The following is a 25,466-nucleotide window of genomic DNA, read 5'->3' on the forward strand; positions in this document are numbered from 1 at the left end:
TCATTCTACATAAACAAGGTAGAATAATGAAAAGACTTAACATAAAGACAGGCCAAAACTTGGCTGTGCAGAAGTAGTGTCCATTTATAAGATTTAAAATCCCCTTGCTACCTTTTTTTGTTGTTGTTGTTGTTAGTAACCAGCAGCCAAAATTTTCAAACATGTATATATATAATAATATAAAATAAGCATTTGACTGAGACAAAATACAGCATTTTAAAGTGCATGTTATGAAGGACTAAGAAAACAGACTGCAATGATCTGAAAGTTTCCATACCATCATTGACACACAAACTAAGGATTCTCCAAGTGGCCTTAATACAATTTATATTTGCTCGTTGAAAAAGAATTATATTATATATAGTCCCTGGAACTAGTTGATCAAGAACAGCCCACTGAAAAGCTACTAGCTGGCAATGGCTTTCCATCGTTACCAAATTTGATATGGTGAGCCAAACCATGGTCTATGCTACAATTTTTGACAAGGTTTTTAACTAGGTTGTGCTATGCTTGGCTCTAACATGGCTTGTGTCTGTTCACAACACTGGATGCCTAGTAACTAGGGAGCTAACAATGCTTCATTCTCAGTGCCTAAGTTGCCACATCGTTGTAGCCCAGTTTACTGGTCCTCCTGTCTCTCAGTTACGTGCTAGTGCATCCCAACGTACACTGTCCAGATGCTGCATGCATGCATCCTGGAAACTTTATTTCAAGACAATATAAAACAGCTACCTAGACTTTCCCAGAAGGCAGGATACGAAGACTGTTAGACAGCATGGTAGCTGCAATAGACACAAACAAGGTTGCCATGACTGTATGTGAAAACAGCTGCCTCGTGGACAATTTAGCTATGCTTGTTGTAATCAAGGTCAGATTATTATTTAGCATTTATATTACGATAGCATCTAAAGGATAACAGGTTGAGATCCAGGTTGGGACCCACTGTAAAAAACATGATAAATGACAGTCCCCACAGTGCAAATGAGAGCTGTACTTTAGTACTGACAGGCCTTAGAAGACAGACATTCTATGTGTGGAAAAACATTGACGCTCTTAGTCTAGCTCCTAATGGACAATGCAATCCAAGTACATGCACTAACAACTGATGGAGCATGAAGACTGACCCACAATGCAATTTTTAAAATGAGCAAATCAAACACTTCTAGAAGCATTTACAATTGAGACTGTTAAAGATTTAAAACTGGCTCTCTCATTCAGTATCAGCAGAAGTCCAAATGGCAGCTACAAGGAACATGCAAGTTTGGATATTGTGATGGAAGATCTTATGGAATTATTTTAAAATAATACAGTAAGCTCTTTCATTTTCTCTCTTTAGTAACATGGTCCAGACATACCCACAATTTGCCACAGACCGATTGTTTTTAGCAGAACAGCTGTAGGAGGAAAACATGCAAGAGCTTGTGGAAGATCATTAAATATGATAGGTGTGGCAAAATCTCTCCTTTTTTCCAGGAATCACTAGTTGAGGCGGTACCCATTAAACTGTTTTGAAGCCATACAACTGAATGTATAAAGGCAAACAGGCACTACTCTTAATGAACACATTGATAATTACAACCAAAATCCCACATTTTAATATTTCCATAACTCCAAATCTTTTCTTTCTTAGGAGCGGCTATTGCAGAAGCCACCCTTGTTTCCTTAAGAACAAAGTCAGAGTTACTAATCTGCAATATGGGAGATTCAGGTTCAGCATCCACCACAAGACTCTTTCCCCATGCACAAGTGGCATTCAGATCTGTCAGAGAGACTGTGTTTGGGCTCATGTGATTAGGGCAAGACTATTAATACACAGCATTTGTGATGATCTTAGGTTGCATTCCTATGTTTCTGAACAGAGGTACAGCTGTGTGATAATGGCTACTTTAGGGGACAAAGGAGCACTAACCAATAAAAAGACAGGCATTCATACAGTAATGGGAAAATTTGAGGAATGTGGCTAAACTGACTTTTAGACAGAACTGGATCTTGACAGAAATCTAGGGTTGGATACATAACAGATCACAACTGCCCCAAAAGGAAAATCTTCCAAAATTAATTACCAATGACTTTCAGGCAATACCACTCAATATAATACATTTTCACCTGACCAAAACCCAGGACTGGTTGTTACTCTTTTCTGTGTGTGGCTATTTTTCTTAAATGAACATAGACAAGTTAGGTCTGCTGGTGAGAGAGACAAACTTTTGAGCTTACACAGAGCTCTTCTTCAGGACTGGTAAATGTATTCAGTGGGTATGTCTATGCTGCAATTAAAAACCCATGGCTGGCTCATGTCAGTTGACTTAGGCTCACAGGGTGCAGGCTAAGGGGCTGTTCAATTATGGGATAGTATAGACACTGGGGCACACAGTTACCTGAGCCCTGCAAGCCAAGGTGATAGGGGCCAGCCATGGGTTTTTCATTGCAGTGTAGGTATATGCAGAGCGTCACCTTGTATTTAGCGGTGAAAGATTACTTAGCATACGCAGTTATACACATCTTACAAAGAACCTTTCAAGGGACCATTCAAGGTGAGGTGGCCAGTTAACACCTCTCCAATCACAGTGGGAAAGGAAGAAAAAGAAAAGCTGGGGGGAGAGGACCTTGTTACAGATTGTTGTAAAAAGCCATGAATTCAATGTATGTATTTAGTTCATGGTTTTTAGTATCTAGCAAAATTACAAATTTAAGTTCCCAGACTCATCCTTTGAAGGTGTTATGCAGATTTCCTTTGAGGATGAGAACAGAGAACTCAGATAATCACACACCCCAGCTTTTCCCCCTCCCTCATTTCCTCCTTATGACTGGAGAGGTTAACTGGACACTTCACCTTGAATGTTCCCTTGAAATATGTGTTAACTACTTATGCTAAACAATCTGTTCAGCCTTGTATTCAGAGTGTCACAGCTAAATACACTTCCCAGACCGGAAGGAGAGCTCTGTGTAAACATGACTTTCTCATCAACCACCTTGTCTTCCTTACATCCTGGGACCAACAGGGCTACAACACCACTGCATACAAGTTTTCTTAAATGACAGTCAATTAAAATGATGTTTAAAAAAAGTGAACAGTACAGAGTTTAAGCATAGAAGTTTCTGATTATCAGGGAATAACGTACAGATTATCAAGGGGTGCGAAGTTCAGCTTAAGATCAGGTGGCGTAAGGAATACATAATCTGCAATATCCCTGATTGGGGGTAAAAGGTTGACAGGTCAAAGTACAGACATTGAGATATGAGGGTATGATATTCATGTAATAGCTATGTTCGGGTGTTGAGTATAATGAGTGGATACGATGATGAGGATGAGTTGACCCTTATTTGGTGAGATTTAATGTTCAGGGAGTTTATGATTCCAGTTCATATGGCCCAACGGATAAAGTCTCTCGGTCCCTTTCTTGTAGTCGAAGACACTACACTCTTGAATGAACTCGCACAGGAAAAATCACAAAAGACAAAAAATCCCTTACACCTATGACAGGTTTCAGAGTAGCAGCCGTGTTAGTCTGTATCCGTAAAAAGAACAGGAGTACTTGTGGCACCTTAGAGACTAACAAATTTATTAGAGCATAAGCTTTCGTGGACTACAGCCCACTTCTTCGGATGCATACAGAGTGGAATAAATATTGAGGAGATATATATACACACACATACAGAGAGCATAAACAGGTGGGAGTTGTCTTACCAACTCTGAGAGGCCAATGAAGTAAGAGGAAAGAAAAAAAAAAAAACCTTTTGAAGTGATAATCAAGCTAGCCCAGTACAGACATATACAGAAGTATTCTCACACTTCTTATCAAACTGTCTGTACTGGGCTAGCTTGATTATCACTTCAAAAGTTTTTTTTCTCTTAATTAATTGGCCTCTCAGAGTTGGTAAGACAACTCCCACCTGTTTATGCTCTCTGTATGTGTGTATATATATCTCCTCAATATATGTTCCATTCTATATGCATCCGAAGAAGTGGGCTGTAGTCCACGAAAGCTTATGCTCTAATAAATTTGTTAGTCTCTAAGGTGCCACAAGTACTCCTGTTCTTCTTTTTGCGGATACAGACTAACACGGCTGTTACTCTGAAACCTGTCATTATGCAAGGCACTGCATTTAGCCGTATGGAATGGAAATCCATCAACCTCATGAAAAAACTCGTACAGATACAGACAGACATCATCTTCCTTTCCAAATGCAAGCAGATGGACATCATACCAAAAGGACTAAAGGTAAAAAATCCATTACAATCTACATATCACACAGACTATGCTGAGAGACTGTGTCACACACTCTCAAAGAAACTGCGAAACCACCTGATCAGCATCCTATACAGCAAACAGGGAAAGATTAAGAATGAGCTCTCAGAACTGGATACTCTCATAAGAAACCAACCTTCCACACAAACTTCCTCATGGATAGACTTTACAAAAACTAGACAAGCCATTTACAAGACAAACTTTGCCTCTCTACAAAGGAAAAAGGACACTAAACTATCTAAACTGCTACATGCCACAAGCAGCCACAACAGTAGTTCCCTTAACCCACCCAGCAATATTGTTAATCTTTCCAGCTATACTCTTAGCCCAGCAGAAGAGTCTGTCCTATCTCGGGGCCTCTCCTTTTGTCCCTCCAGACCCATGAATATGATACAGTTCTGCGGTGACCTAGAATCCTACTTTCGACGTCTCCGACTCAAAGAATATTTCCAACATACCTCTGAACAGCATACTAACCCACAGAATCCTCCCTACCAGCACTACAAAAAAAAGGATTCTGCATGGACTCCTCCGGACGGTCGAAACAACAGACTGGATTTCTACATAGATTGCTTCCGTCGACGTGCAAAGGCTGAAATTGTGGAAAAGCAACATCACTTGCCACATAACCTCAGCCATGCTGAACACAACGCCATCTACAGCCTCAGAAACAACCCTGACATCATAATCAAAAAGGCTGACAAAGGAGGTGCTGTCGTCATCATGAATAAATTGGAATATGACCAGGAGGCTGCTAGACAGCTCTCTAACACCACATTCTACAGGCCATTATCCTCTGATCCCACTGAGGATTACCTAAAGAAACTACACCATCTGCTAAAAAAACTCCCTGACAAAGCACAGGAACAAATCCGTACAGACACATGCCTAGAACCCCGACCAGGGGTATTCTATTTGCTACCCAAGATCCATAAACCTGGATATCCTGGACGCCCCATCATCTCAGGCATTGGCACCCTAACATCAGGCTTGTCTGGTTATGTAGACTCTGTCCTCAGACCCTACGCTACCAGCACTCCCAGCTATCTTCGAGACACCACTGACTTCCTGAGGAAACTACAATCCATCGGTGATCTTCCAGAAAACACCATCCTGGCCACTATGGACGTAGAAGCCCTCTACACCAATATTCCACACAAAGATGGACTACAAGCTATCAGGAACAGTATCCCTGATAATGTCACAGCTAACCTGGTGGCTGAACTTTGTGATTTTGTCCTCACCCACAACTATTTCACATTTGGGGACAATATATACCTTCAAGTCAGCGGCACTGCTATGGGTACCCGCATGGCCCCACAATATGCCAACATTTTTATGGCTGACTTAGAACAACGCTTCCTTAGCTCTCGTCCCCTAACGCCCCTACTCTACTTGCGCTACATTGATGACATCTTCATCATCTGGACCCATGGAAAAGAAGCCCTTGAGGAATTTCACCATGATTTCAATAATTTCCATCCCACCATCAACCTCAGCCTAGATCAATCCACACAAGCGGTCCATTTCCTGGACACTACTGTGCTAATAAGCGATGGTCACATCAATACCACCCTATACCGGAAACCTACTGACCGCTACACTTACCTACATGCCTCCAGCTTCCATCCAGGACACACCACACGATCCATTGTCTACAGCCAAGCTCTAAGATATAACCGCATTTGCTCCAATCCCTCGGATAGAGACAAGCACCTACAAGATCTCTATCAAGCATTCTTAAAACTACAATACCCACCTGCTGAAGTGAAAAAACAGATTGACAGAGCCAGACGAGTACCCAGAAGTCACCTCCTACAAGACAGGCCCAACAAAGAAAATAACAGAACACCACTAGCTGTCACCTTCAGCCCCCAACTAAAACCTCTCCAGCGCATCATCAGAGATCTACAACCTATCCTGAAAGATGATCCTTTACTCTCACAGATCTTGGGAGACAGACCTGTCCTCGCTTACAGACAACCCCCCAACCTAAAGCAAATACTCACCAGCAACCACACATCACTGAACAAAACCACTAACCCAGGAACCTATCCTTGTAACAAACCCCGATGCCAACTCTGTCCACATATCTATTCAAGTGACATCATCATAGGACCTAATCACATCAGCCATACCATCAGGGGCTCGTTCACCTGCACATCTACCAATGTGATATATGCCATCATGTGCCAGCAATGCCCCTCTGCCATGTACATTGGCCAAACCGGACAGTCTCTACGCAAAAGAATTAATGGACACAAATCTGACATCAGGAATCAAAATACTCAAAAACCAGTGGGAGAACACTTTAACCTGTCTGGTCATTCAGTGACAGACCTGCGGGTGGCTATATTACAACAGAAAAACTTCAAAAACAGACTCCAAAGAGAGACTGCTGAGCTAGAATTGATATGCAAACTAGACACAATCAACTCCGGTTTGAATAAGGACTGGGAATGGCTGAGCCATTACAAACATTGAATCTATCTCCCCTTGTAAGTATTCTCACACTTCTTATCAAACTGTCTGTACTGGGCTAGCTTGATTATCACTTCAAAAGTTTTTTTTCTCTTAATTAATTGGCCTCTCAGAGTTGGTAAGACAACTCCCACCTGTTTATGCTCGATGTATGTGTGTATATATATCTCCTCAATATATGTTCCATTCTATATGCATCCGAAGAAGTGGGCTGTAGTCCACGAAAGCTTATGCTCTAATAAATTTGTTAGTCTCTAAGGTGCCACAAGTACTCCTGTTCTTCTTTTTGCGGATACAGACTAACACGGCTGCTACTCTGAAACCTGTTAGTTGCTTTTGCAAGTCCCACCTTTGTCAGAATTTTAAAAGTTACTGTAAACAGAAAAGTGGAAGATGGGAAATCCTAATCATTTTAGTTCCAAAAAGAACTTCTCTATTTGTTTCTTCAACCCATACTTCCTTCCTTCTCATAATTTGCTTGAATAGTTATATACTGATCTTCCTTCTCTTTCGCAAAGATAGCTGAATGTCACCTCTACTGTATTGGTGCCTATATCACTGTTATACTGGTCAGTAGCTATGTGCTATAAGGCAAAAACAATCTCTTGAACCTATTATTTCGGCTACTGAATAAGATCAGTTCTGATCATTATCAACACTATACAATTTTTCTTGAACACTGAAACTGTTCAGGAATCCTCCTTCATTCCTCACCTCATTTCCAATTATATCGATGTTCTGCTGGACCTGTGGGACCCATTGTCGTAAGATGGCGAACAATTCAGAGACTGATGTTTTAGGGTTGAAAAGAATTTCTTGGCATGCTGCATCATTAGGATCGAAGAAGGAGAACTCTGTTTTTTAAGAAAAGATTTGGAGTATTATACGCAAATTTGGGTATTAAAATGCTTCAACAATGCATCTACTTTTCAAAACTTTTTTGAGGCAAGAAGTAGAGAGGAGATGCACAGATCTGAACTTCAGAATCACAAGCAAATTCAGCCTCTTCCCTTAACTTTTTATCTTTTCTTCTCATTGAGGCCTTATCTACACTTTGCGAAAGCCATGATTCAGCAATCAGTATAGCTGTATTGGTGCTCTGGGGCTGAGTTTTAAGTTTAGACAAGGACATGCAAGTGTTTGCAACAATTATGCTAACAGACATTTACCCATGCTTCAGGCTGGTCACAGACTGCTGAATCAAAGCTATTCTTGAGCGCAGACAAGCCCTTAGTAGATTCAATTACAGTGATGGAACTTGCACTTGCTTACTCAACGTTATGAACCTGCCCCTCCCTCCCCAAAAAAATAATATCACAGAAAAACTATGCACACTTATACATGACATCCAGGAGAACAGAAATAAAGAATAATCAGGATAATAAGGGAAAGGCATTCACTACAACCCAAAATGCAGGCATCAAAGATACAGTCTTCCAGATTAAAAACCTATGTATGTCCCCCACCAACACAAGGTAGTATGCTGTGTATTAGTGAAAATTTTTAAACCCTGAAAATAAGAATTTGGATAGCTATGATTATTTGCAGGAGGAATGGAAACTAGATGTGTCTTACTCAGCCAGTGATTGGAAACTGGAAATCACTGAACTTTTATCACCCCAAAGGCTACTATGGTGCTGCCTTCTAAAAGGTTTATAATGAATGCACAAAATGTCAACTTGTCTTGCATCAGTTGCAGATACAGGGCTAGCTGGACAGAGATATTACTCTGAGTAAATAAATATAGGTCTCAGACTTCTGGGACAGGGCTGAGAGCATGACACTGGAGGAGTTGAGATGGTATAAACTACCTCTGGATGCATCGCCATGACTTTTCCCAAAAAAAGTGAGACTCACCACAACTTCAATTGGGTCAAGAGAGAAAGCAAATGAGGAGCGCACACATCAATATTCTAAAGCTTCTTTCATCACGTCCCCTTGACTCCAAAGGGCAGAAAACAGTGTAGAGCTTCAAAGCTATTTACCACTTAGCAATTCTAATTCAAATCCAAATTCTGTCAAAAATCTCAACTCTCAGCAGCACTCAAGCCTTGCTTCTTAACACAAGCTACCCTGCACCAACAAATCATATAGCTTTGGGAATAAGTAGAACGTACCCATTACATTTATCCTCTTTCTGGGCCCAAGAAAATCTCATGCTGAAAGCTATCACAGCAAGTCACAAGCAGACAGTGGCCTAGCCATGATTATCTCCCATGTATCTCCTCCAGATCTCTAAACTGCTAGGAAGTTGTTTCTCTATTCTGTACTGGAAGGCAACTTTTTAATATAACATAACAACCATTTGGATAAAAAAAACTATACTATCCCAAACAAATACTGAGGAGAGAAACTAATAAAAAGCATATACCAGTTCACCAACTATGATATCCATACCAGTAAACAGTAAAACGTTTTATAAACCTGACAGATAAACAGCACAACCACCACCATACACAGGAAGAAAGGATCTGATAGGAGGCTAAAAAGCAGATCCAATACCCTTGGTTCTTAACCAGTACCTGCTCTCTCAAGGCACACACATATTGCTGAAGCTAAGCTCTAGATACCATTAAGAGATAATCAGAGAGAGTACCCAGGCTGAGCAGAAATAATGACCATTTTGGTATGGTTATGGTTAAACAGGTGACTGTAAAATGGCATCTTTGTACTCATTACAGTGGCTACATAATCTAATGGCTAAAGCATGGGATTGCAAGTCAACAGGGCTGGGTTTCTCTACTACACTTCTACCCCGATATAACGTGACCCGATATAACATGGGTTCGCAGAAATTGCGGTAAAGCAGCGCTCTAGGGGGCGGGGCTGTGCGTTCTGGGGGGTCAGCATGTTTGGCTCCGACACGCGGCTCTGAGTGGCGTGTTGAGGGTGGGAGGCGGGCTGGAGGTAGGTGGGCAAGCGGGGTGAGGAGGCGAATGGGGAGCGGCAGGCAGGAGGGGGGTGAGGAGGCAGGTGGGTGGGAAGACGGCTAGGAGAGCGGCGGGTGGGCGGAGGCAGGGCGACGTGCCGGACAGACGATGAGGAGACTAGCGGGGAGGCGAGTGATGGGTGGGTGGCGGGTAGGTGGGGTGAGGACACGAGCGGCGGCCGGGCGGGCGGGAGCGCTGGGCGGACAGTGAGGAGACTAGCGGGGAGGCTGATTTGTCCCGGGCCCCGCACCCCCTCTAGGGATGGCTCTGACACGCTGCTCTGAGAGGCGTGTTAAGGGTGCCAGGCTGGGGCGTTGGATAAGGGGCAGAGGGTCTCGGTAGGTGGTTAGGGGACAAGGGGCGGGGGGAGGGGCGGGTTGGATGGGTCGGAGGTTCTGAGGGGTCAGCCAGGAGGCGGGAAATAGGTGGGGGTCGGATGGCGGCGGGGCCAGGCTGTTTGGGGAGGTACAGCCTTCCCTACCCGATATAACGTGGTTTCACCTATAACACAGTAAGATTTTTTGGCTCCCGAGGACCGTGTTATATCAGGGTAGAGGTGTACTACTACACTAATGCCCTGTGAGACTTTTGGCAAGTCTCTTCACGTTTAGTGAAAAAGAGGATAATGCCCTTCATCGTCCTATGCCTCAGTTTCCCCCAAAATCTAAAATGAAAACGCCACATGCCACACTTAAACCTCCAATAGAGTTGAGGAATAAACAAATATTTGTTAAATGCTTTGAGATCCTCTGACAGAAGAAGTTATAACTATATTATTGACAGTTCTGCTCACTGGTTCCGATTCTCTTCTCCATTACAGTGTTATAATAGGTTAAAAACAGTGTTTCAGAGTGAAGCTGGAATAAAGCTGGTAAGGTAGAGTTCAGACTCACTGTGCGTATTCAAATCTGTTTATTATTTTGATACAAATAAAGGTTCGTTATTAATTTTTATTCCTGACAGCGTCAGACAGCTCTGGAAGTGCAAGAGAATTGTTATCTGAATGGAGAAGCATTAGTGTTAAATAATGTACAGACCAGAAAGTGTACAGTTAAGCTTTCAGATCCCAGACTTAGTTTGTGGTGCTGGTAGTTAAAAAGAAATTATCTTTTTAACTGGTAAACTGAGCAACTTAGCTATGGAAAGTTAAGAGAACAAACATGAACCCCATGACTCAATTTTTACAGAGTCCTTTCAGCATGTAACAAAAAAACAAAACTTTGAACACGAAGTCGTATATAGGAGTCTATAAATATTAGCGCAAACCCCTACATTATTTACGTTAGGGAATTGCCCAGAACCCCAAACATGGATCAAGCCCCATTGTGCTAAGTAACAAAGACGACAGTTCCTGACCCAGAGAGCTCACAATCTGGATTTCAGACAGACTTCAACAGGTGGACAAAATAGAAATCATGTGGTATGGGAGATCAGATGAGGTTACATTTAAACGAAGTTCAGCAGAACAACAGAAGTCCCATCTCACCACTAGCCTAACTACTGCCTAACTGGTGACTTGTGTCCCTTCCCTGCTTTGCCTGCCTCCATATCACAAGAAGATTTTAAGGAAAGATATAGAATAGGGTGGTGCCTTTACATATTCAGATAGGGAGGTTTTCCCACACACACAGGGTGCAGAATGGGAGAAACCAGGGAGGTGCTTGAGGGAGAAGTGGAAAAACAGGCAATCTAGGCCAGCATCATTGGCAGAAATGATTGGCTCATTGAGTAAGTAGATCCATCAAAAAAAGTGGGATTAAGCAATAAAAGATACATATTCACATATTAAAATACAGCATGTTCAATCCTTAAAACCATGAATCCCAGATCCTCACACCAGCAATTGAGATTGGTCTCAAGAACATTAATTTTCCTGAACACAGAATACTACAGTGTTCAGCAGCATGGAAGTACAATAAAGATGTTATATGGAATCAATGCCTGGGGAAACCAGAATTGAAAAATAGCTTTTTACACTTCCCAAGCACCCTTGATATCTGAAGGGAGGGTAAAGATTTTCTTAAACATTTCCAATTAATCACTAAATCAAATGGGACAATATTTATTTAACCTGTTTCAAATATATAATTCTATTTTCAAAGGATGAATATAAAGACAATTTAATAATATCTCAAAAAGGCAAATTCCACTATCTTTATGGAAGTTATACTGTTCTCCTTAGTAATGAACACAATGTTTCCAAGAGAAGTTTTCTTCCCCCTGAAAGTCCCACTGTGTGTTTCGAAAATGGAGTACTTATGGGGCCCCTCCCACTAGAAATCTGGTAAATTCTTAAAAGTGATTTTAAAATATTTTCAGGTACTGCACCTGCATTTGAGTCAACCTACCAATTTTTGTGGATTTACAGACCTTTTCTTTTTTAAAAAAAAAATTTAGACAACTTTCACTTCCAAGTTGATGTGTGAGGAGCCTACAAAAACCAGGTGAAGGTCATGGTAACTGAATGTGCAGAAGAAATAGCAAAACCGACTGAAAACAAAGTACTTTGAAATGTACAAACTAGAAAATATTTTTCCACTAATTTCACTTGTAGAAATTTCAGGTATTACACCTCTACCTCAATATAACGCTGTCCTTAGGAGCCAAAAAATCTTACCGCGTTATAGGTGAAATCGCATTATATCGAACTTGCTTTGATCCACCGGAGTGCGCAGCCCTCCTCCCCCCCCCCCCCCCCCCCCCAGAGCACTGCTTTACCGCGTTATATCCAAATTCGTGTTATATCAGATCGCGTTATATCGGGGTAGAGGTGTACTTGTAATAAACTGTAGATACATTTTCAAACAGAAGCATAATTTTTAAATTGATGGTATTCTTTAATCTCACTTCACTCTCTCAAACTCAGGCACTGCACATGATCTCAAAGTAGTTTCACAAACACTTGCCTTCTGTAAATATACATACCACAGTCTGAAGGCATTGGTGCTGCTGCAACTGAAAAAGTAACTGATGTTTCAGAGCCTGGGAATAAAAACTGATATCTTTCAATCAATGAATCTCCTTCTTGGGAAGGTTCTGGGAGATCCTCTATGGTCATCTTCTAGAAAGCCACCTTAAACAAGGAGAAAAAACCCACTCCAAATACTGTAGGTTACATTCTATTACAATACACAACTATAAACAGTGATTTACACTGAAGTTCATCTCATTCCTTTTTGAAACATGCAAAACATTGTAATTAATAAAGTTTTGTGATAATAAACTGTACTTATTAGTAGAAACTAGTAGCTTGAGCATGCTGCTGGGAACACCCAAGTTGTAATCCTGTCTGTCACAGATTTGCTTTATTATCTTAGGGAAGTCATTTAAAATCCTTGTCTCAGTTTCTCCATCTGTCAAATGGTTAAAGGGATACTGCCATAGTTCACAGGCATGCTGTAAGTAAGGTTTAATGTCTGTACACCCTTATGAAAATGTGAAGTGCTAACTATTACTCATCTTCAGCATTCTCATCTCAAGCTTCACCTCCCTTTCCTGCCCCCACAAACAAGAAACCAGTCAATCTACCCACTCCCTTTCCCAAAAATGAAGAGTGTTCTCACCATGTTAATCTTCCCACGGATGGCCCCAATTCTCATGGGCTGATTCATTCCTGAGCCTTGCCTAAATTTCCCTGTGCCCCTCCCTGCTCTGCCTGCCTCCATGTCAGTTCCCTTCCCAACTTGCCTGGCCTAAATTTTAATACAGTGTACTTACCGTGGTGCTGTAACCTCCAGTACTTCCAGACAACTTTCTAAGCCCCAGAATAACCTAGTAAAAATAATAATTAAAATCAAATGGCCATACAGAAATATTTAACAGCATGATTAATTACATTTTCTATTAGCCAGACTGCAATCTAGTCCAATCTGAACAGGATCAAATGAGACTTGGTCAGTAAATGTAAAAGAGAACACCCACCTTAGCAAGTACTATAGAAGCTGGCACCACTTCTTAGCTAGAACTGAATCAATACCACCATCATTCTGCTAGGGTAACTGTGCTATTGGAAATACTATCTTTTGGATGAGACATTGAAAACCTAGGTCCTGGGCACTAACACTTAAAGGTACCATGACACTTTTTACAAGAATAGAGGTGCCATAACACAGGGGTTACTACTTTCTGCTACCCTAAACTTCTTATGCAAATGAAATTGTTTCCAATCATGTTTACTTCCTGAAAAGTTAGATATATTACTAGAATACCACAATTTCAAAGGGTTTTCTCCAAAAACAAAAAAACACCATAGAGACATCCCAACCCTATGGATCACTACACTTATTTCTGGCTATTGAGTAAAACCATCTCGCTAGTGACTCTGTAAACTTCTATTCACAGGAAGAGTGACATAATCATCAGCTATACAGTTCTGTCACATATACCAATCAAAAGAACACTAAAACCTAAATAGTTAGGTGTGAAGTTTAAACAGGGTAGGTTCTTCATAAAATTAGTAGATCACAATCACAGAATCGTAGGACTGGAAGGGACCTTGAGAGGTCTTCTAGTCTAGTCCCCTGCACTCATGGCAGGACTAAGTATTATCTAGACCAGGGGCGGGCAAACTTTTTGGCCTGAGGACTGCATCGGGTTTTGTAAATTGTATGGAGGGCCGGTTAGGGGAGGGGGTCGTGGCCTGCCCCCCATCTCCTATCTGCCCCCCCCCCGGGAAACCCTGCCCCATCCAACCAATCACCCCTTCTCCCTGTCCCCTGACTGCCCCTGGAACCCCTGCCCGACTGCCCCCCGCCACCCCATCCAACTTCCCCCTTCCTGACTGCCCCCCGGAACCCCTGCCCCCATTCAACCCTGTTTCCCCCCCCGATCCCTATCCACACCCCCATCCACAGACCACCACCCTGAATTCCCTTGCCCTCTATCCAACCCCCTGCACCCTGCCCCATAACCACGCTGCCTGGAGCACTGGTGGCTGGCAACGCTACAGCCGCACCGCCCGGCTGGAGCCAGGCCATGCCGCTGCCACCGCGCAGCTCAGAGCACCGGGTCAGGCCAGGTTCTGCAGCTGCACTGCCCCAGGAGCTCACAGCCCTGCCGCCCAGAGCATTGCGCCGGCGGGGGGGGTGAGCTGAGGCTGCGGGGGAGGAGGATCCGGGGGCGAGCCTCCCGGGCCAGGAGCTCGGGGGCCGGGCAGGATACGAGCCGTAGTTTGCCCACCCCGATCTAGAACATCCCTGACAGGTGTTTGTCTAACCTGCTCTTAAAAATCTCCAATAATGGAGATTCTAAAACCTCCCTAGGCAAAAGTTTTTCCTAACGCCCAACCTAAACTGTCCTTGCTGCAATTTAAGCCCATTGCTTCTTAACCTCTGAGCATAGGACAAGGAGAACAATTTTTCTCCCTCCTCCTTGTAACAACCTTTTGTGTACTTAAAAACTATTATGTCCCACTGAATCTTCTCTTCTCCAGATTAAACAAACCCAATTTTTTCAATCTTCCCTCATAGGTCATGTCTTCTAGGCCTTTAATCATTTTTGTTGCTCTTCTCTGGACTTTCTCCAATTTGTCTACATCTTTCCTGAAATGTGACGCCCAGAATTGGGCACAATACTCCAGTTGAGGTTGTATCAGTATGCAGTACAGCAGCAGAATTACTTCTCATGTCTTGCTTACAATTCTGCTAATACATCCCAGAATGACATTTGCTTTTTTTTGCAACAGTATTACACCGTTCACTCATATTTAGCTTGTGATCCACTATGACCCCCAGATCCCTTTCTGCAGCACTCCTTCCTAAGCAGTCATTTCCCATTTTGTATGTGTGTGCAACTGACTGTTCCTTCCTAAGTGGAGTACTTTGCATTTGTCCTTACTGACTTTCATCCTATTTACTTCAAACCATTTATCTAGTTTCTCCAGATCATTTTGACTTTTAATCCTATCCTCCAAAGCACTTGCAACCCCTCCCTGCTTGGTATCATCCGGAAACTTTATAAGTGTGCTCTCTATGACATTATCTAAATCACAGATGAAAATTTGAACAGAACTGGACCCAAAACTGAGCCTGGTGGGACCCCACTTTATATGCCCTTCCAGCTTGACTGTGAATCACTGATAACTACTCACTGGGAACGGTTTTCCAACCAGTTATGCGCCCCCTTATAGTAGCTCCATCAAGGTTGTATTTCCCTAGCTTGTTTGTGAGATCATGCGAGAGCATCAAAAGTCAAGATATACCACATCTACTGCTTCCCCTCATCCACAAGGCTTGTTACCCTCCCAAAGAAAGCTATTAGGTTGGTTTGACATGATTTGTTCTTGACAAATCCACGCTGACTGTTACCTATCACCTTATCTTCTAGATGTTTGCAAACTGATTGCTTAATCATTTGTTCCATTATCTTTCCGGGTACTGAAGTTACACTCACTGGTCTGTAATTCCCCACGTTGTCCTTATTTCCTTTTATATAGACTGGAACTATATTTGCCCTTTTCCAGTCCTCTGAAATCTCTCCCATGACTTTTTGAAGATAATCACTAATGGCTCAGATATCTCCTCAGTCAGCTCCTTGAGTATTCCATGCATTTTTGGAAGTCAATGTGTATACCTCTTACGCAGGAATTTATAGGGCTCCATGTTTGTCACAGAGGTCGAGAAAGTCATGGATTCTGTGACTTCCTGCGACCTCCGTAACTTCTGCAGCGGCCAGTGTGGCTGATCCCAGAACTGTCCAAGCAGCTGGCCCCAAGGCCAGCTGTACCAGCCACTGGGACTACCCAAGCAGTAGCCAGTGCGGCTTGCCCCAGGGAACACCTGAGCAGCAGTCCCGGGGGGTGGCAGGAGCAGCTCGGTGGCTCCCAGCAGCAATCCCGGGGCGGCCGGGACAGCGATCCTGTGGCAGCCAGGGCTCCCCCCCAGCGGTAGCCAGAGTGGCAGCGGAGCCTCCCGGGTTCCCCACCCCCCATGATTCAATTAGGGGTATTTATGGTATAAGACATGGGCAGGTCACGGGCCGTGAATTTTTGTTTCTTGCCCGTGACCTGTCCATGACTTTTGCTAAAAATACCCGTGATTAAATCATAGCCTTATTTATAACGTATTCATCACTGATGCATCACTTGTGCACCTTCTAATGAAATTTCTACTATGAAGACTGCTTGTAGAGCACTGTTGACTCAGAAATTCACTTATTCAGTTGGCCTGAGAGAGCTAGAATTTATTCAGCTTCAAGGCTCGCTTGTTATTATTAAGATTCATCTATTTATCTAGGCTTTTGCCTGAGTGAATGGGGAAGGAACAAGTGGAGGTCACTTTTGACAATTTATTAATTTATCTGAAGTTGTTTTATGTATACTACACATGCATCAGGCTACTCGTGCTCCTTTTGATGACTCCCTAAATAAAGTCACTGCCTTGTCTGAGAGGCCCACACTGCCAAAATGTTCTCAGACCAATCCACCTTCCAAAATATTAAATCGTAAGTTTTAAAAATGGATTGAAGATGTTGATCTTAAACCAAGTAAAAACCTTATCTCCTTCAGCACCAAGCACAGTTCATTGTTGGGTGCCATGTTCTCAACTTAGATCTGAAGTGGACCCACCATTACATCAGCCAATAAGGGAAAATAAGTTAGAACAATTTTACAATGGAGTCTGCTTTATAACCATGAAGAACATGATAGAAAAGCAAATCTCATATTTACATCATGATGGCCTATAAAGCCTGGAATGGAAGATGTTGGTAGGATCAGAAATGTGGGGGTCTGTAAAGGGATGGTTGAGGAAATTTAGAGGAAGTGAGGAAAGAACTGTAAGGTAACGGTAATGTAAGTGGCGGCTGAAGAACGTTTGAAAATGACAATGGGAAATGTCATTGCATATGATAGGAAGCATGAAGGAGTCATCAGGTGGGTATAGGAGAGCACTGAATGTTGAAAAGCAAGCATGGATTTCTTAACATTTGGAGATTAAGAATAAGAACAGTGTCTTTGCAAATCAAAGGAGAGTCAGGTAGAAGACCTTGTCTTTACACTGAAGAGTGAGATTTTTGGTGCACCAGTGCTTCTGTAGTTGACAATCTTTTATCCTAAAGGTTCAAAAGTACTTGTTGGATGAGGGCCTCTAGAAAGGTGGGTAACTGAAAGCATTTATAAGGGGGAAGTTGGTTAGAGATACATTAAAATGGTGCTAGAGATTTTTCAGGCAAAACTTACTACATGTGCTTTTATTTGTGATGACAAGTGTACACAGTGAACCATCCCGTTGCCTGAGAACTCTTCTATTGTGAGCAAGCAGGATATCCAAGCACTTCAGAGAGCGCAAGATTCTTGCAAATCCTGCCTGCTCTCTAAAGTATAGAGGGAAAAGTACAGTGCAGAAAGCCATCATGTGAAAACTCAACACCTTGGATGTTAACTGGTTTCCATGCCAAGAAGCTGGACTTCCGCCCTGGCAGAGGGGCAGGCATACCAGCACCTGGGCACGCCAACAGGGTTCCGTGTCCGGCAGACATCCGAGGACACCATCCAGGAGATCTTGCAGGATGCCACCAAGATTGATGCCTCCCTGCTGGCACCATGGCAGAAGATAAACGCCCCGAACACCTTCCTGATCCCACGCATCTCGTTCACCCTAAAGGGATCCGCCATGGCGAAGGTGCCCCTCAACAACGCAGACAAGATCATCCGGAAGCTGGTGAAGAAGCGGCTGTTCCTTCCCCAGAGAGCCAGCAACGAGCTGGTCTACATCGCACACAGGCACGGCAGTGCCAATGTCCCCTGCATGGGTGACCTGTGTGACATCGCGGTGATCACCCACGCCTTCCGCCTGCTGACATGTCCTGACGCCACGGTGAGGAACATTGCGGCGAACGCCCTGTGTGATGCGACAGAGAAGCGGATTGGCAGAGCCCCCTCGAACCAAGACATCGCCACCTTCCTGAGCGGCTCCCTGGATGGGGAATTCGGAAGGGACGGGCGCGACATCGCTTCACTGTGGTCCCACACTCGCAATGCCACCCGTCGCCTGGGGAAGCAGATCGGCTGCCGCTGGCAGTGGTGCAAGGAGCGCCAGGAGCTGGGAGTCCGGGTGCCGCAGATCAGGTCGGACGACAACACCATCGTCACCCCAACAGCCAGGGGCTTGCCGGAGAGGACTCTGAAGGCCGCCATCCGCTCGCTGTACGTGGAAACCCTGAAGCGTAAACCGGACCAGGATAAAGCCTTTGAGTTGACCAGCAAGTGGGACGCTAGCAACCACTTCCTCGCCGTGGGTGGCTTCACCCGTTTTGCCGACTGGCGGTTCATTCACCTTGCTCGGCTCAACTGCGTCCCGCTCAATGGAGCCGTCTGCCACGGGAACCAAGACAAGCGTTGCAGGAAGAGCGCCTACCCCAACGAGACCCTGCCCCACGTCCTGTGCAGCTGCAAACCCCACTCCAGAGCCTGGCAGCTGCGCCACAACGCCATCCAGAACCGCCTGGTGAAAGCCACCGCGCCACGCCTAGGGGAGATCTCCGTGAACTGCACCATCGCCGGTACTGACAGCCAGCTACGACCTGACGTGGTCGTCACCGACGAGGCCCAGAAAAAGATCATTCTCGTCGACGTCACGGTCTCCTTTGAGAACAGGACCCCGGCATTTTGCGAAGCCCAAGCTCGTAAGCTGGAAAAGTACGCCCCCCTGGCTGACACCCTGAGAGCGAAGGGCTATGAGGTACAGATAGACGCCCTGATTGTCGGAGCCCTGGGCGCCTGGGACCCCTGCAACGAGCGTGTGCTGTGGACCTGCGGGATTGGTCGACGCTACGCACGTCTCATGCGGCGCCTCATGGTCTCAGACGCCATCCGATGGTCCAGGGACATCTACATCGAGCACATCACTGGCCACCGACAGTACCAGGAGGCGTGAGCCAGAGTGACATCGTTCTCCCACTAGGAGAAAGAGACCAAGTGACCTTCTCCTTTGGATCATATGAACTGGAACCATAAACTCCCTGAACATTAAATCTCACCAAATGAGGGTCAATCCATCCTCATCATCATATCCACTCGTTATTATCCACACCTGAACATAGCCACTTTATGAACTTCATACCCTCATATCTCAATGTCTGTACTTTGACCCATCAACCTTTTACCCCCAATCGGGGATATTGCAGATTATATACTCCTCATGCCACCTTATCTTAAACCAAACTTTGCACCCTCAATCTGTATGTTATTCCCTGATAACCAGAAACTTCTATGCTCAAACTCTGTTCACTATTTTTTTTTAACATCATCTTAATAAAATTTTTAAATCTGTTTTCATTTTGGGTATGTGTGAGCCGCTGAAAAGTTCAGAAAAATTTTGTGAAGCTTTGGGCCTGCCAACCTTGACGATGTTGCGTTAAACTGCTGTTCACCTCCTCCTCTCAAAAATCCAACAGAAATCAGGTGGGCAAAGAAAATGCATACAAGTAATATTTAAATGCTGCTACACATAGGTCTCTAGAGTTAGATAAAATATTTGCTGTGTACAATACTGTTAAGTAACAGCAGCCAACATTTTCTACATAGCAGAGGTCAGACACACGATAATGTTTCAAGAGCCAAGTGCATATCAAATCCAATAAAGTACAAGAATTACATAGTAGTATCTTTGTGTTACATTACTACATACACTACACAATGTAAACATGGGAAGGTGAAATCTATGCAGCCTGTAAGGGTTTATAAAGTAGCAAGGAATAATACTTTCTCAAATTAAAAAAGTGTCCTCTTTCATATGAAATCCACTCTGATGCTTTAAACCTACTACTTTACCTACAGTATGACAGGTTCCCTGAAACTCCCCCAATTCCTTCACTGTAGCAATTTGTAAAATTTGTATAAATTGGGGGAAGCTATGCAAAGATCTCAAAATGTAAAGAGAACACTTTGTAATATATTTAGCCAAAAATGCAAGCCACATTATATAAGGGAAACAATATTCCTTAGGTCGAAAGTTACTGGACATTTAGAGCAAGAGAAGAAATAGACTCGGGTGAGGGAAGGAGATTAATTATAGAGGAAGAGAGTTTGCCTGCTTTGTCTCCTAGAAATAAGTCACTAGTTTTATAAAACACTGTTTCTTGGATGGTCTCTAAAATGAGCAGAAATACAACCCACCAAGTAATGAAACCCTGATCACTCTAATACCACACTTTCTGCCTTACTAAATTCCCATCAACCTCTCCCACACACATGTATGTGTCCCTTCACAAATGGCAACTCTACAATAAAATTAGAATAAGTTCTGCTATTCTTAACCTGTTTTACAGCCTGCAACCAAAGGAAAATGAGACCACAGGAGACAGGATTGCCCACACATAGCCTGCTGCTCTAACAATATGACTAGACACACTGTATAAAACCTCATTATCAGAGTGAATCCTGTCTGAGAAAGATAAGTGGAACTTAATACATTAATACTTGCATGCCTCATTATTAAAGCTAAAAGAATAACTGATTTTTTTGTTTTGTTTGTGTGTTTAGTGGCAGTTCCAAAAACAAAAAAAATAAAGTTTGGTTTGGGTCATGCCAAATGTGAAATTTTTCACAATTTTCAATTAATAAGTTTTGGGCCTGTTCCAGAACGGATATTTGAACCTGGGTCTCCAACATCCCAGATGCGTGCCCTAACCACTCAACTAAAAGGTCAGAATGTTAGAAAGCGACAGCAGCATCACCACCACCATTCCCTTCTCCTTTGGCTGTTTTTAACAGCCAAAACTATTTGTGTGAAACTCATGAACAGTTTCATATTGATCAAAAATTCATTTTTCATTCAATAAACTATTTTTCCAAAAACTTTCACCCAGCTTCGCCCAGCTCTACCCAGCATGCCAATAAAGTTACGGAAACTGAACTACACAGGGACTCAGGGGCTGTGATCTGACTCACGCAGGGCAGCCCATTTCACAGCCCCGTCTCTTCCAAAGGGTGGGAGGACAAAGAAAGGGGAGTATTCGGGGGGGGGGTTGATTTTTAAAAAACGAGGGTCAGCAATTCATCAATAAACCTAATTGGCGAGACAGCCCGGCAGCAGATTGCGGAGGAGGAGATCCCTCAGCAGCGTCAGGAAAATCCACCTCGCCCCCGCTTTGACCCAGCCAGAGAACGGGGATGTCCAGCGCCTGTCCCCTCCTGGTCCGCACCTGCTGTCAGTTACGCGGGCAGGGAATGACGGAGACCAGGGAGACGGACCTGCCTCTGCCGCCCCACCCGCTTTGGGGACACTTGTCCAGCTGGTCACTGAGCTGCTGTCACGAGAAGTAAATTCCCCTCAGCACCCACAGGACCGACCCGGAGGGACCCGACCTCTCACACCTGCAGGCCCTGCCACACGCGCCCCCATCGCCCCCAGCGCGCCTGCACGCCCGCCCCCTGCGGCCACACGCACCAGCCCCCGCGCTACGCGAGAGGGACACGCACCAGCCCACCCCTACTCGCACCGCCGCCGCCGCCGGGCCGCCCGCCGCGGGGAGAGGGGAACACACCCGCCTGCTGCTCGGCTCCAGCCCGCTCGGCGCTCAGAGCGCGCCGCCCCCGGCCGCCCCACGCCAGCGCCGCAGGCTCCGCCCCCCGCCAGGCGCGGCGCCACCAGCCCCGCCTCCCGCTCGGCCCCGCCCCCGAACGTGTCCTCGGCCCGCCCCCTGCGCCACACCGCTCAGCCCCGCCCCCGTACGTACCCTCGCCCCGCCCCCTGCCGATACCGCTCGGCCCCGCCCCCGTACGTGCCCTCGCCCCGCCCCCTGCGCCACACCGCTCGGCCCCGCCCCCGAACGTGTCCTCGGCCCCGCCCCATCCCTGTCCCCGAACTAGCCCTAGCCCCACGCCCCACCCCTTGCCCCCCGTCCAGTCCTGTTCCCGTCGCGGGGATGGAGGTGGGGGGAGCCGGGAGACGCGGGGTAGCTGGGCGCTTCCGACGGGGTAGGGGGGTAGCTGGGTGCCCCCGAGGGGGGTGGGGCTGTGGGTAGATGTGGGCATCTCTGAGGAAGGGTGGGTCTGTGGAGGGGGTTGGGGAGATAGCTGGGTGCCCCCCAGGGGGGTGGGGCTGTGTATGGGGTGTGGGGTAGCTGGGTACCCCCTGAGGGGGGTGGGGCTGGTTATGGGGGGGTAGCTGGGTGCCCCCGAGTGGGTAGGGGAGGTAGCTGGGCGCCTCTGCAGAGGATGGGGCTTGGGGGAAGTGATAGTGGGGTACGACGGAGGCAGGAGCGGCAGCTGGCGTTACTGAACTCTAGCGTTAAGGATTTGTGCTGTCTATAGCCTGCTGGGGCATTGCCATAGTACAGTGCACACACAGAGGGAAGTCCCAGCACTTGTGCTAGTTTTCAAAATGCCCATCACATGCATGTGTTTTCCAATTGCCGCCTTCCTCCTCCTTGCTGAATGACAAGAAGTCATGGAAACTATACACAACAAGACCCTGCTTTCACGCACACACAAAGTTGGTGTTAAGACCAAGTAACTACAGGACACGTTTATGAAGCCTGAACCAGATGCTGTGCATTAGGCAAGCTTTTTAATCCCAGGTGGATTTTAAAATCATCTGCCCACATGGGATTTTATCCACAGCTGCCAGAGGCTAGAAGAAAATGGTAAACATGCTAGAGCAGCTCGTGCAGTGTGGCACTTCAAAGATTTGTATTTTGTGGGTATGACGAGCCTGGTGATTCACATAGCTAAGAAACGCAGATAAGATGCAGCCTTGTACTGTGAGAGCTCCCATTTTAGAAAGCACTGTCTTTCTAATATAAACACTGTTAAACCAAAGTCACGCATGGCTTATGATCTTTTCATATTTGGGGAGGAAGCAAGAGTCTAACTCAGACAAGGTTGGTGGCACTGTATGAAAGGAAAGATATTAAAAAAGGAAGAGGTGTATATTGCCACCTATGGTCCAATACTCAAAGACCAGAGGTGAAAGTAGAAATAGGGACTTACCGGTACGAGGCTGGGTTGGGGCCAGCTCTGGCCCCCAGAAGGGGCAGGGATGGGGGATCAGAGCCAGTCCGGGCCTGCCCTATACTGGTAAGTGCCCTCCCCCGCTGGGGTAGCAGCGGCAGCTGGGGGCTCCGACAGCAATTTAAAGGGCCCAGGGCTCAGCCGCTGCTACCTCCCCGGGCCCTTTAAACCGCTGCCGGAGCCCCCAGCTGCCGCTGCTACCCCCGGGCTCCGACAGCAGGGCTCCGGGGGCTATTTAAAGGGCCCAGGGCAGTAGAGGCAGCGGGAGCTCCGGCCCTTTAAATAGCCCCCGGAGCCCCGCCACTACTCCAGGGCTCTAGGGCTATTTAAAGGATCCAGGACTCCCCTGCTTCCACCGTCCCAACCCTTTAAATAGCCCCTGGAGCCCTGGGGTAGTGACGGCGGGGCTCTGACGGCTATTTAAAGGACCCAGAGCAGTAGAGGCAGCGGGAGCCCCAGCCCTTTAAATTGTTGCCAGAGCCCCGCTGCCGCTAGCCCAGGGCTCCAGCTGCGGAGATCTGGCGGCAATTTAAAGGGCCTAGGGCTCCAACCGCTGCTGGGAGCCCCAGGCCCTTTAAATTGCCGCCTGGGGAAGCCGGGCTGCCCCGGTACGGCATACTGGCTTACTTTCACCTCTGACAAAGACTTACTTGGATGTTTCCTTGATAGCAAAACATACTAAGGGTTAGTTTTTCAAGTGCTCAGCACACACAACTGAGATTAGATTCTTTTTGAAATACCCAGCATCTCCCATTATGCTGAGCTCTTTTGAAAACCTGGCCCTAAGAAGTCAAACATCAGCAGGAAGATTGTTATGTCCTAAGGCCAACACCTGTGTGGTTGTATTGATGCAAAGAGGGATGACTTACATCACAGCACTAGACCCAGGAAATGGGCTACAATTTTTGATTGTGACATACATAGGAAGTCTGTTATCGTGGTCAAGAAACAACTTTTTGTGTCTGTTTCCCCATCTGTAAAGAAAGGTATAATACCTCTCATCTCACCCTTCTTTCCTTCCAAGTGCATGACTCTTAATATTTGTAAAAGTGCCTTGACATACATGGGTGGAAGTCAGTATAAATGTACAGTATTAAATTTGGGGGCTCAGAGGGATATTGTTTGGCACCACAAACTGCTTATGTTCTTTATTATGGACTAAATCTTGCTTTTTGCAGTAACAACGCCAAAATTGTTCTTTAAACCTGACTCCCTTTTATATCAACAGGCAACACTGTTAGTGTTACAAAAATTGCTACAGCTCCTTTGTCAACATGTCCCTGTGAGCCATGATGATTCATATAATTATAGACTAGAGATATAGCTAGAGGGGGGAAAGAAGTTACAAAACACAGTTGATTTTCTTGTTATGTATAATCTACATTAAAATTGAGTCTTTGATTTATTACTAAGTGAAAAAAGCATCATACTTTATGTTAGAGCAGGTAAATGGAGTTGCTTTCTTCCTCTGCAGTCCTAAATTCAAGCCTGATTTACAAGAGGTTATAAGTTAAATTAGTTTGCTGATATCTTGAATCAACCTATAATGTACATTTGTTCATATTACAAAATTTCTTCACTGCTAGTATCCTTTTTAATCTGCAGCTGTTAAAAGACTAGTGTTGCTAACGAACTGATGTCCACTAACCTAGAATACATGGCATGAGGACATGCTGTATACATTGTCTTCAGCCTGTATCTTTCAACAGTCTTAATATTTGCAAAATATACCCAAAATATATGTATATTTTTTAAAAGGAAAGATATTTACAGGCAACTCTTCATATCACTGTGTGATTGGAAGTCACATCTGTAAATATGCTCTCCTGTATATGACATGAGATACTGTTTCAT

At 45.0% G+C, this 25,466-nt stretch overlaps 1 long non-coding RNA gene across 10 annotated transcripts in view; it reads right to left on the reverse strand.

The window, feature by feature from the left end:
• Positions 1-7,449: 7,449 nt before the first annotated feature.
• LOC117874538 overlaps positions 7,450-25,466 on the reverse strand; it is a 39,728-nt gene continuing 21,711 nt past the window's right edge. For 2 of the 10 annotated variants that reach the window (XR_004645015.1, XR_004645012.1), the window contains 3 exons: positions 13,379-13,432; positions 12,587-12,734; positions 7,450-7,585 (listed from right to left, as the gene is read on the reverse strand). This is a non-coding gene — a long non-coding RNA (uncharacterized LOC117874538). Of the gene's footprint in view, positions 7,586-12,586; positions 12,735-13,378; positions 13,433-13,582; positions 13,604-21,666; positions 21,686-21,736; positions 21,756-21,802; positions 21,824-21,851; positions 21,876-22,079; positions 22,222-25,466 lie in introns of those variants that run through there. The other 8 variants (XR_004645013.1, XR_004645014.1, XR_004645019.1 and 5 more) reach the window with 8 other exon arrangements.

This window comes from Trachemys scripta, chromosome 3, assembly GCF_013100865.1.
Source record: "Trachemys scripta elegans isolate TJP31775 chromosome 3, CAS_Tse_1.0, whole genome shotgun sequence".
In the NCBI taxonomy this organism is placed as follows: Eukaryota; Metazoa; Chordata; order Testudines; family Emydidae; genus Trachemys; species Trachemys scripta.